This window comes from Schistocerca gregaria, chromosome 5, assembly GCF_023897955.1.
Source record: "Schistocerca gregaria isolate iqSchGreg1 chromosome 5, iqSchGreg1.2, whole genome shotgun sequence".
In the NCBI taxonomy this organism is placed as follows: Eukaryota; Metazoa; Arthropoda; class Insecta; order Orthoptera; family Acrididae; genus Schistocerca; species Schistocerca gregaria.
Genome location: NC_064924.1, coordinates 225,177,376 through 225,191,353, shown reverse-complemented (window position 1 = coordinate 225,191,353; position 13,978 = coordinate 225,177,376). Strand labels below are relative to the sequence as shown.

Genomic DNA, 13,978 nt, shown 5'->3' with positions numbered 1-13,978 from the left:
TTTTTATTTAATGCTTGGTGGATGAACGTGTAAATGGCATTCTCTGTTGAGCAACTGTTATAAAATTCAAACAGTGATTTTCTAAGAATATTATTGTTGCTCAGCCAATATAGTATTCTTGAGTACATCTCTCCTACCGCCTTTCTTAAAGACGGGCAAAGAATTCATGTTTACGTTAATGTATGCCTACTAAAAATTGCACACGCACACGACGCTGTTTCGACAACGGTGGGAATAGAATAACCATCGAGAATACCAGAAAAGTGTTTGCCAGGAATGGTTAACATTCTGGTTCCACCGCTTTTTTTGATAGTTTTGAAGAACTATCTATATCAGGCTATAGGCACACCTGAAACTGGTATTATGAAACTTATTAAAATTTTTGCCACTGGGTGTTAGAAGGCTATTTGTTTTGAGAATGAATCTTTACACTGCATCGAAGATGTGTGTCGAACCGGAATTTAACCCGCAACCTTGTCATTAGCCATTAATGTTCTTACCTGATTTTGTGAAATTTGTAAGAGGTGCTGATACAGTCAACGATGCGAAGGCACACCGTGAGTCATGTCTGGATCGTTCAGTCGTACGAACACTACCCACGCAATACGGAGGTCCGATTTCGAGTTCTGGTCTAGTACACAGTTTTAATTTGTCGGGAAATTTTGTTTGTTTCGATTTTGACTGTTTTTCGATACAGATACCTAGCACACAAACGATATGAATATCAATATTCCTTAGATTTCAGCTAAAGGCCGCGACGGCGCGAGTAACTAAGCTCTGGAAATGCTGGAGCTGCAGATACTGCATTAGCCTCCACGGAAATATTAAGCTAATAACCTGCGGGTTTTCCCCGAGAAGCTGTTAGCAACCAATTTGAAGCATCCGCATTCTGGACAACAGGATTAGGGAAATCCTAAGTAAGTTTCAGAGACTGAACTGTTGGTTATGCTTTATACGGGGTCTCGTGATGTGAACGTGACATCTGCAGGTGACACTAACAAGCTAAAAGGAGAAAAACTTATTTAGCATACGAGCAGTGGAAATATAAGTTCTCATTGGACGATAAAAGCTATTGATCTACACTGCACGACAATGAAACATAACTTCCGTGACTTCTGACTGTTGAGAGAGGAAGTAAAACTTATTTCATCCGACACTTTATGGCATTAAATTTAGGTGGCTGTACTTGGCAATCAAAACCAACAATATCTGGGGTTGAACCGGGGTAATGATGAGTAAAACAGAACCTAAGATAAAGTCACATATCATCAATGCACTGAAAACCTAGAGCAATGAATAACGTAGCCAAAGTGTTGAAGTACGGATTGAATTAGTTGCTATCTACGACATCAGATGGAAGGTTAAAGGAGAAATACCGAAGGAAAATTTTACATTTTACTACCCTGAGAGATGATAGACAAGGAGAGATCAAGGTGTTCCGATCATTGTAAATAATAATAATAATAATAACAGATGCCTAGAAATATCTAGGATACAGACAAAAAATAGGAATAGATAAAACAAATATTAAAGAAGAACTAAAAGAAAAGTATAGACAAAGACTAACAAAAATACTGAAAACAGAATTGACAGCAAGAAACAAAACAAAAGCTATAAATACTTATGCTATACCAATACTGACCTACTCATTTGGAGTAGTGAAATGGAGTAACACAGACCTAGAAGCACTCAATACACTTACACGATCACAATGCCACAAATATAGAATACATCACATACATTCAGCAACAGAAAGATTCACATTAAGCAGGAAGGAGGAAGGGGATTTATCGACATAAAAAACCTACATTATGGACAGGTAGACAATTTAAGAAAATTCTTTCTAGAACGAGCAGAAACTAGCAAAATACAGAAAGCAATCACTCATATAAATACATCGGCTACACCACTGCAATTTCATAACCACTTCTACAACCCTTTAGATGACATAACATCAACAGATACGAAGAAAGTAAATTGGAAAAAGAAAACACTACATGGCAAGCACCCGTATCATCTAACACAGCCACACATCGATCAAGACGCATCCAACACAAGGCTAAGAAAAGGCAATATATACAGTGAGACGGAAGGATTCATGATTGCAATACAGGATCAAACAATAAACACCAGATATTACAGCAAGCAAATTATTAAAGATCCCAATACCACAACAGATAAATGCAGACTTTGCAAACAACAAACAGAAACAGTAGATCACATCACAAGCGGATGTTCAATACTAGCAAATACAGAATACCCCAGAAGACATGCCAATGTAGCAAAAATAATACATCAACAGCTTGCCTTACAACATAAACTTATAAAACAACACGTTCCCACCTACAAGTATGCACCACAAAATGTACTGGACAATGATGAATACAAATTATACTGAAACAGAACCATTATAACAGATAAAACAACACCACATAACAAACCTGACATCATACTCACCAATAAAAAGAAGAAATTAAGACAACTAATCGAAATATCCATACCCAATACAACAAACATACAAAAGAAAACAGGAGAAAAAATTGAAAAATACATCCAAATGGCTGAGGAAGTCAAGGATATGTGGCATCAGGATAAAGTTGACATTATACCAATTATACTATCAACTACAGGAGTCATACCACACAATATCCACCAGTACATCAATGCAATACAGCTACACCCAAACTTATATATACAACTACAGAAATCCGTAATTATTGATACATGTTCAATTACCTGAAAGTTCCTAAATGCAATATAACATATACCGTACAGTTAAAAGGAAGTCACGCTTGATCAACGTCCGTGTCACTTTCCATTTTTAACCAGACATAACGTCTGAGAAAAGAAAGAATAATAATACTCTTTTCGTAAACTTCTAGGTTCTAACTAAGTATCTGATAAGGTTCAGGAGTATAGCTATTACCAGCAATATGAAGGGGTACATGCCCTTGATTCGAGAATAGTCCAGGGAGATTATAAAGCAAAGCTTGGAAAACAAGAACCTTTTCATGCTCTCTTTCGTAAAGAAAGCGTACTTGGGGAAACCATTACTAATGGGCTGACAGTTACCTAGTTCGCGGCTGCCAACGATTTTAAAGCAGTAAGGACGTTTCACCAGAAAATATATTCAAAAAGGGATCTGTATGATTCCAGGAACAAATGATACAGGTCAGCTGACCACATATCGGTATCTAAAATATGTTCAAGCAACATGAAAATGTACGCACATTTCGGGATTCAAACTCATACTCGGACCACTACCTTGTAGTTGCAAAAAATGAAACAGTGGAGGGACCCGAAATAATGATTCTTGGGGAGCAAGGACCAATTATGAGTTGGTTAGTTTCATACAAGGAGCTGATCGTGTAAGACTGATTAAAAGTAAAAGAATACCCTGCTGGAACACGTCATAATAATAGTGTCACAAGAACTACAAAAGGTGGTCTTCCAATTGAAACTGATAGGACGAAGATTAAAGGAAGATCGCGTAAACGATGGTGGGGAGACGTGGAAGGAATCATGGGATGGAGAAGGAAAGTAAACGAGAGGGCTGAATGGAAGGAATTATTAAGGAGGCGAAGACGCGCGCAGGGTTGTAAAGCCACAAGAAGAAGAACAAACAAAATTTTTGGGCGTTGAGACTGGTACATATTTCAAGTGAGGACAGGTTGGAGACGCCATATTTCTCAGCCCCAGCGGAGTTGGTTTCCAGACAACGCTCAATTATTTAGCATTTTGACTGAATGGAGATTAGTGGGCGAGACGGTAAGTCCATATAGAGCCTTAATAAAGGTCTCTATTCTAGAGGACTCGTATAACGGTTTTTAGATTTCATTTTCAGTGATACACTTAGTCAACGAATGCCATAAGCTCATATGGATTGCGAATTGCTTCAGCATGTTGCAGTGCAGTATGAATTTTAACAGCTGGCGCAAATCGTGGAAGGTACGTTAGCTAAATCCCTCAACAGTCATCCAGAATTTGCGTGTTGTTGCACGCAATAGACTTGGATGCAGTTGAATCCTTAACATTTAGTCGAGATTCGATTACATTCGTGCGAGGTTTCTAGAGTTATCAAATATTGCGTTGAAATTCTTCGTGCAAATAGTGAATGACCTTCCGCGCTCGTCCCACATTCTGGTTGATTGGTTCGATTTCCTGGTTGTTCTTGGTCCGCGTTGACAGAGGAGTTGCGTAAAAAATTATGCAACGAATATCGATTGCCGATTGTGAGAAGTGGAAACAAAATGAGAAGTACATCAAGTCGCGTAGCATAGGTATAAAACTGCTGCAACTATTTTTCGGTACAGGAAATAAGATTCTACAACTGATAATTCATATTCATTTTGTAATACTTTCTTCGTAAAATATTAAAAACATAGCACTTTCTGATGTATCAACAATTCTGTGATGTTAAGATACAACCGGACTAATATCTTTCACCAATCTATATTTACGGAGTTTCTCGTCACAGATTAGGGTTACTACAATCAGTTTGCAGCACTTGTTGTAGCCTTAGTTTCAACTTACAGAAGATAAGCACTGAAGCAAACAGATAGCGCAACGTTTGACTAAAAGTGTGTGTTACATTTTGTCACAAGGTGATACATGCTGTGTACGGTATTACAGTACAAATTTCAACGGAATAGGGGTCAGAAAACAGTAAAATTATTCATGATACTGATAAACGTTGATACGGTACTAACACTTTTGGTTGTCAAAATATACATAGATACACAAATAGTCTGTACTTGTAACACAAGATATTTTCTTGTAGAATTCTAACATGATGTTCGTAAAGAATATAGATTTTCTGTTAACAGCCATTCCGATTTTGGCGTCAACTGCTTCATATCCATGGAATGTCTTTCTTCAGAGCAAGTGAGGGATGAATATTTGAGTTACTTAATCGATGGATGACTAAAGAATAAGGACACCACTTGAAGTGCTCTGTCTCTGAAACGAAGAATCAAAATAATTTCCAACCAAAGGCAAAGGAGTTCCATAAAGTAAAAACTCGTGATTGATGGTGGCATTGTTCCTGCGCGCTCGTATTAGTGAGTCTGGAAAGACAGTTGCTCTTGTTTCCAGAGATACATTCGTACTGGGGATGATGTTACAGTAAGACGACTTAAATTGTAATCCTAACATTATTTATACGTCATCATACTCACCTGGTATACACAGTCTCTGTGTTAGGAAGGAAGACTGCTAAGATCTGGAAAGGAGAACTGTTTAAGTTGGGACGAAGAAATGCAATATGCCGGTACTGTAGCACACGAAATACATCAAGTTTCACGAGGTGGTAGGGTGTTTCATGAAAAGCAAATCAGGGGACTAAATACTCAGAACAAGAGAACTTATTTTTTCAGACGAGATTTCTTGGGAACTACGGCTGTTAAGTATTTCAAAACAATTTTAATGGAAAACCACAACCAGACACATTTTGGTTCTAATTAGTTCTATTTGAAAGCCAACACCATCAGTTTCAAATTTGACTTTTTTTCGTTAAAATCTCAGGTTACGTATTTTTACAGGAAAGCGTCTTATTTTTACCTTCTGTCAATAGCATCCACTGACTTTAAGTAACCAAGTAAGTGGTTGCGTTTTTACCATGTTTCTGGAACAAAATCACTTCTTCACAGAATGCATAACATGGTTCACTTACCATACTGAAAATGAAACAACAGAAATAAGTTACACGGTATATTGTATTACGACAAAATTTTTAGTAATTTTGTGATATATGAGAAAAGAATTGAAAAAACGACTGCTGATAGCAAAACCTCTCTGTAAGTTGAACAATGATGATAAAACCAGCTGCTGTATTTGAATCTAAGATAGTTTATCTTTTTGTAACACATGCTACCAGTTTCGACAACACATGGTGTCGTCTTCAGGCCCCGAACGTAACCTGCCATTAACAACCGTTGTCATGTGGAATGGACAGAGTCGTACGCAGCGGGCCAACATTAACTTGATTCCGTGCCTTCCGTGGCAATAATAATCCCAGCATGGTTGTCTGTGGTTTAGTGTGTTGTGGTCTGCTGTGGTGTCGGAACTGCTAGCATGTGTTACAAAAAACAAACGACGGTAGAATCAAATAGGGCCGCTGGATTTGTTATCATTGTTCAAGTATTACTTATGCAGCTGCAGTCCCACTTTCCGTGATGCATTACCACAGACCCTCCGTAACTAGTTTGGAGAAAAAAGTATTTTACATCAGTATAGGTCCACGGGCTACAAGTATACTAGCTGATCAAAAGCGTCTGGACGCCTATTAGTGGACATTAATATGAGGTGCGTCCCTACCAGCAGGGCCGCCCACATGGCCACCCGCGCCGCCCCCACCAGTCAGCCCGCACGCTATTCGTTCGTTTCTCTCGTTAGTCGACTCAACTGAATCGAGTTATCAAGTAGTTATATTTTCCTACGTAGCACGCGCGTCCGCGTCATCGTATTTTATATGTTTCTGACTGGCTCATAGGTAGCTAACACATACTGTAACATCCACGTGATAAATTTTTGGCTACAGTGCGACGAGAGGAAATTATGCCTCTAACAGCTGTAAACATTATGTTTCAACATACAAAAAAATAATGAAAACGATGAAAATATTAATTATTTATATAATATTCTATGATGTAATTGTACATATCGATGTGTATCATACAAAGACAATGATAATTGTAAATTCCTTTTATGATCTGCGATTGTCTTTTTTTGTCTTTACCTTTTGTTGGATGGCTTTTGTAGGTTCAGCACGCAAGACGCATATCAAACTGAGGTCTGTTAAGAAATTGTAATTATTTGCTAATTATTACTTGAAAATAGAGTTCATTATTATTGTAAACACGAGTGAATAATTATTTGTAACTGTAATTCCTCTCTCAGTAAGCATTATCTGAGTTAATTGTTTCTTTCCGCTGCAAGGAGCGCATCCATTGATGATAGGGATTTGTATCGCGTTTTTGTCTGTTTTCCTTAGAAACAAATCAAATGTTCGCTTGATGAAGTCTAGATAGTGCACAATACGAAAGTAGAGTTTCTGTAAAGTTTAATAAGCAGCTAAAATACTTATTTGGTCGAACAATAGAAAGTCTCTATCAATTGTCTGCCGCTATCTTAACAATTGTCTCAGCGGCAAATTCAAATTACGCAACTCTGCAGACATAAATGCCGAATGTAATACAAATGTGTAAAAATAAATGTGCACCGGTGTTTCCGAACTCATTTTAATGAAAATAATTCGAATCAGATTGGTTCTTAAAAACAATGCTCAAAGCACGAACGTTATAACAAACTTTTCTGGCTGATGTATGGAGCCGAAATTAATTACGCGCGAGTTGCGAAGAATATTGTTTCAGGTAACATACGTCAGTGTTGTGCGCGGCTGATATTCGGTTGTTTTAAAGATCATTTTGCTGAAGATAACTGTTTCCATCATAATCCATAGTTGTATAGAATCCGTTGTATGAACTGTGATTTAGTGACACTTACACAACTTACAGACAACACTTTAACACAACGTTGACTTGGAGTTCTTTAGCAACTTGATCAAATCTTTAGCCGGGAGAAAAATTATTTAGTAATTACTCAATGTAATAAAATAATATTATCATTTCCAGTTACAAATTAGTTAAATACCATACCACTAAATAACACAGCGAACGCCACAATACTTACGAGAAAAGTCGCGGCTAGTTTACTGATCTCGATACGTTATTCTGCATGGCATTTGTTCGAGAAAAGTCGAGATCATTCTATTGTTTTCTTGTACAGAGAACCTTCGATACGTAGCGTTATAACGTGGTGATGAGTGTTCCTCGTCTTACAGGCAGACAGACACAGGGAAAACTGCGATCATAATAATGATGATACGACAAATTGGAAAAGAACTGTTTTTATTCCAACACTGGACCATGTTACGATTGACATGAGAGAACGTTATGCTGAAGAAAATATTTATCATTTAAAATTCAACATACTTTCGCCCTTCCAACTACTGAAACTACTGGCACATGAATTGCATTGGTGCTTAACTGACCTACCGTTCTTTGAAGAAGAATCACTCTTTGTGATTATAAAGAGACTAATGGGAGAGATTCTTCAATACAAGCAAAGGAGCATAAACAATCTTAATGATCGTGATTCTGTTATGCAGAGCGTTGTCTGTTTGCCCTAGATCTTACTATTCTACTTTGCACACGCTGTACAAAATATTTGCTTGTCTACCTGCATCTATTGCTACAGTATAAAGAAATTTTTCAACATTGCTGCGTACAAAGAGATGGCTGAGATCGACAATGAAGAAGGATCGACTTGTGTAACCTGAGCTTCTCCTGGCGTAAACTATGTTCAAAGTGCTTACGGGCATTCAGTCAGGTTGAATTTTCGACAACTGCCGATATTTCGGCGGATGCACACTCCGCCATTTTCAAGGCGTTAACTGCAACGACCAGACGAAGTGCAGAAAACACGAGAGCTCGGTTCTGCGAGTCTAACAGAAAAGATAACACACACCTAAACAAAAGCCACCAAAGATGAACGAAGTCAGAGCTATCGATAGTAAGAACCTATGGACTGGTAGTTGAGGAAACGTTAACTCTGTCCCTATGTTTTTTAACAAGTGAAAGACCAGCAGTACATGTGCCCTGTGTACCCTGGTACACAGGGCACATGTCATCTCCGACGTTGAGACTTTGCCTGCTGAGCTGGCCCATCTTGAGGCTACCTTCCGCCACAATGGGTATAGTGAAAGACAGATTGAACGGGCGTTGCGATATCAACCAACTGTGCGCCAGGTGACTGATGATAATTCTCAGTTGACTCCTAAATCTATTGCCTTTTTGCCCTACATAGGAAGCACTTCAAACAAGATAGGTCGTATTTTACGGAGATACAATGTGAAATGTGTTTTCCGACCTCCATCTAAGATTAAAGCGCTTTTGGGGTCTGTTAAGGATGATCTTGGTTTACGTAAGGCAGGTGTTTATCGCATTCCTTGTAGCTGTGGCATGGCATACATTGGTCAGACCATCAGGACCGTGGAGGACCGGTGTATTGAACATAAACGGCACACGCGACTACAGCAGCCTAGCAAATCTGCTATTGCCGAACATTGTTTGGACACTGGTCACCCCATGTGGTATAATAATACAGAGATATTAGCATGCACGTCCGGCTATATAGTGTGATTAAGGAGTCTGTTGAAATTAAATTGGCTAGCAACCTTGTGAATACGGATGGAGGCTTTTGTTTAAACTCGGCCTGGAATCCTGCTCTTTCACTTGTTAAAAAACATAGGGACAGAGTTAACGTTTCCTCAACTACCAGTCCATAGGTTCTTACTATCGATAGCTCTGACTTCGTTCATCTTTGGTGGCTTTTGTTTAGGTGTGTGTTATCTTTTCTGTTAGACTCGCAGAACCGAGCTCTCGTGTTTTCTGCACTTCGTCTGGTCGTTGCAGTTAACGCCTTGAAAATGGCGGAGTGTGCATCCGCCGAAATATCGGCAGTTGTCGAAAATTCAACCTGGCTGAATGCCCGTAAGTACTTTGAAGGATCGACTTAATGACTTAGCTCTGTTGAACACTCACCCTGACTTTGATTGTCCTATTGATGATGTAATTAACCAAATTACCAGGAAGAATAGGCGCATAGATTCCATCATTTAAGGAAGAGAACCACAACTGTAACTTTTTTATATCATAAGTGGCATTGTGTTGTATATGTGTAAAATCAGTTTAAATAAAACATTCTTAAACTTTGCATGCGACTTTATTATTTTTTATTACGGTAAAAGTAAAGGTAGGTCAAGATATCTTTAGCGGCGCCTCCTTGAGGTTTTTCTGTATCCGCCACTGGTCCCCACTTCGCTTTATAGCGCCTTGAACTCTGCTAGGGACACTTTCAGTCAGGTGTCTAAACGTCTGAAGGTACGGCAAGAGGCGAAACCAGAGAAGGGACTGAAATTGGAAACTATGGTCTGGAGGGAAGCGGACATTGCAACTGATCCCAAAGGTGTTCCATTGGGTTAAGGTCGGGATTCTGGGCAGGTCAGTCTGTTCCAGGAATGTTATTGTCCACAAACTTTGGCCTCATAGACGTTCCTTTACGACAGAGTACATTGTCATGTTGGTAAAATCTTCGTATCCGATCTGTTGTTCTACTATACGCAGTGCACGATGCCTTAAGATGTGTTCATTTCCTTTTGCACTTAGTATCTTCTTAAGCGCAGTAAGGCGACCACATGCTAACCACGAATGAGATCCTCATATCTTAACATCACCACTCCTGACTTCAATGCTGGTACTATAAACGACAGAAGGTAGCATTCTGCAGGCATTCGCCAAACCGAAACCCTTCCATCGGATTGCCACAGGGTTTAGTGTCATGACTCATCGCTCCAAATCACTCACTTCCACTCAACCACTATCCAATGACGTGCTCTTTACACCACCTCAAGCATCGCCTAGCACTGAGTATAGAAATGTATGGTTTATAGGGAGCTGCCCAGCCATTGTACTTCCTAATTCACTGTCCACAGTTTTTGTGCCAACTGAACTGCTGGTAAAACTAGGGAGCTGATGAGTGATTCCTTCCGCTGATTTCATGTTATTTACGATCACTCTCCACAGTAGTTGATGGTCCCCTGTCTGTCAGTGCACGAGGTCTCCTGGTTTTTGTTTAGCTGTGTTTTTTTTTCGCATTTCCACTTCACAATCACATCACAAACAGTCGACTTTGACAGCTTTAGAAGGGTTGAAATGTCCATGAAGTACATGTTACTCAGGTGACTTCCAATGACTAATGCAGTTTCGAAGTCACTGAGATCTGTTGACACATTCTGCTGTTCCTGCTTCTCTATTGGTAACACAATACTCCCCGCCACCTTTTATACAGGTGGAACTGCCTCTCGTGACATCTAGAGGACAATTTCTGATTACATAGGGTGTCCGGACATTTTTAACAGATATATATCTAATTAACTTTGTATGCCTGGGATTCACAGTCAAGTAGAACTTTATAAGAGCGTGCCGCAGATTTGTAAAGTGTGTGGCCGCCTCTGTGATTCTGGTTATGGTAAGTTAACACATTTTTTTTTTCTTTATTGAGTTTTGATTCCCCCCAAAGGGGGGGTGGCTGGCATCAGCTTAGTATGCCGCTCTTCAGCCTACAGAATTTGTTTTAAAAAGATGAAGATAATTAACAATAAAAACAGACGATCAAATCGGAGACTTAAATGGTTATATGGCGGAAAAAACGTGGAACTTAAAACATAGAAACAAAGGAATGATGATGCTAATAAAATACATACGAAGCAGACAGGTAAAATAATAGACAGGCAATTAAAAAAAACATGGCGACAGACTGATTACTGTTCGCAAAAGAAATAAAATTCACACCCAGCGACAGCATGATTTCTGTCCCCAACACTTTGGAATAATGAACAACACTGAACATTCACTTGAACACTGCACTAAAAAGTTGGCACAAATATGACATACCCCAGCCGAGGGCAGGTGGGGGAAGTTGGACAGATGATGGGAAAATAAAAAAGGGGGGAGTAGAGGAAAAACGAAGGAGGGAGGGAAGGGGGGAAAGGAGCCAATGGAGGATGAGGACCCATAAGAGGGGAGTGGGTGCTGGGCAGAAGCGACAGGGAGTGGGGAAACGCAGAGGAGGATAATACAAGGGACTAGAGGGGTGGGGGAGAAGGGAGGTAGAAAGAGGGTAGGCAGGGAGAAAACAGGATGGAAGGGGGGGAAGAGGGAGCCCAGGGAAAGGTCAGAGAAAAGCAGGGGGGGGGGTGAGGATCAGATTTGATAGGAGGGATAAATGGAGGGAGAGAGGGAGTCATCTGAGAGGGCGAGTTGATGGGAGCCACCTTGGGAAAGTAGATGAAGGGTGTAGAGATGGAGGGTAGGGGAGACACAATGCCACGCCAGGGGGTGTGGCTGGGAAAGGGTTGGAGCAACCAGGGGGTGAGGGGGATCAAGGCAGTGGGAGGTGTAGAGTATACGGATATGTTCAAGGAATAGGAGCATATGGGGGAAAGGAATGAGGTCATAGAGGATCTGCTTGGGGAACAGGGGGCATATATGGAAGGTGAGGCGGAGTGCATGATGCTCAAGGATCTGGAGGGACTTATAGACTAATACAATAAACCACGACGAAATAAATAACCTATACAAATTTAACAGTAATGAGTGGCCAACGTAAGATTACCTACAAGCATATATAATGATGTATATCCTTCATGTACATAAAACGATGAATAACGATGTATTCCTTTATGTAAGTAAAACAGTGATCAATCTCCACGTATTTTATGTGTGATATATTAAAAATAGGGTACATAAGATATTATAGTGGCACAACGAGGGCACACACTATGCCTCCTAGTACAGTCGCTGGACGGCAATGGCGCTCCACACAGAGCAAAATAGTATCTGTAATCCGTTTATGCGCCAAAACGGCTACCAGTAGCCTGTAAACAGTGATCTGCCGCTGCAGTTTAGTGCATATGTGACTAGCGATGGGCTAACGAACATAAGTGTCTACAGACTATGTTGTTTTATGATATTTGGATATGTGTGCTCGCACTATGTATCAGCGTCACCAATGTATTTAATAGTAATGACAACGACATATAAATGTGTCAGCTCATTTTAGGTTGTCATGGCCTAGTAGCCATAACATCTTCATTTGATAATGGCCTAATGCCGAAATTGCAATTGCGAAATAAAGAAGGTGTTACCACACTGGCGTAAATATGATATCTTTCAGAGAGACATATACCTGTTACCTCTGCAAGTTGCAGAGTGCAAAACTTTTTTCCTCAGCCAAATATTTCCAGTCAAATATTTCCCTGGAACTCTTTATTTCAATGGAATGAAGATTATCATTTTTAACAGAGAAATGCGCTTCGTCACTTATCTGGTACATCAACATTCTTATCTTAACTTTAGACGTTATCACTTGATTGTAGCGAAGAGCTGGGTTGGGCACCGATCTTAACACTCGAAGGGGAACGAGAAAGAAAACTTACGAGTTAAGCGTCTCCGTGAGTGAAAGTTTTCACTTGACTTTTGTTCAAGAAAAACTTTAAAGTGATGTACAAGAAAAACTTTAAAGTGATGTACAAGAAAAACTTTAAAGTGAAAATTGGAGAGCTGCAGTAGCTACCTTCGGACGATAATTGGGACGACAACGTTGCAACCTTAAATGTCAGGTGATAAATAACGTAATTCAGACTATAGTTCTGTAAGCAGGGTTCATATTCTGGTCCAGTCATCTAAATTGAAAGGACTCAGCTGTAGTGCAACTGGAGAGGGAATCAGCCCTGGCCTGCTTACGGAAGATCCCTAGCATCCGTCTCGTGTAGTTAGGGGAAAGCACAGAATACTTGAAATTTCGATGACTGGATGAGAATTTGAACCCTGCTTACTGATCCACTCCGGCAACCAATAGGACTATAGGCTGATTTACATTATTTGTTTCCTGACGTTTAAGGTTGCAACGTAGTCGGCCTGGGTAGTGTCTGAAGTTAGTCACCACAGATCTCCAGTTTTCAGAGCGATAGAAAACCACTTTAAAGTTTGTCTTGTACAAAAGTAAAGTAAAAACTCTGAAATTTACTCATGCTATTAATCGCTGTGTGTTCCTAATTTTAGGGCCATTTTTTTCGTGAAACGCGCGAAGTTTTGGCGGGTGAAAACTTTCTACATAACTCGAAGACGCAATGCTTTGCGCAATAGAAGTGACAACACAAAAGGAGCCGATAGTGTCACTGTATTGATGCAGTGAACTGTATAGAACGCTGTCAAACGCCAACTGAGGTAAACAGAACAATAGGAAGGTATATGTTTTAATTTACACTACTGGCCATTAAAATTGCTAAACCACGAAGATGACGTGCTACAGACGCGAAATTTAACCGACAGCAAGAAGATTCTGGGATATGCAAATG

The 13,978-nt window shown here is 39.8% G+C and overlaps 1 protein-coding gene across 5 annotated transcripts in view; it reads right to left on the bottom strand.

Annotated features, from left to right (window-relative positions):
* The window catches only part of LOC126273088 (aldehyde dehydrogenase, dimeric NADP-preferring), a 308,800-nt gene that overhangs the window by 126,627 nt on the left and 168,195 nt on the right, over nucleotides 1-13,978 (bottom strand). The window contains exon 1 of one of the 5 annotated variants that reach the window (XM_049976513.1): nucleotides 501-735. The exons of the other annotated variants lie outside the window; for them this stretch is intronic. The gene's annotated coding sequence lies outside the window, so the exon portion shown is untranslated. Of the gene's footprint in view, nucleotides 1-500; nucleotides 736-13,978 lie in introns of those variants that run through there. 5 annotated transcript variants of the gene reach the window in all.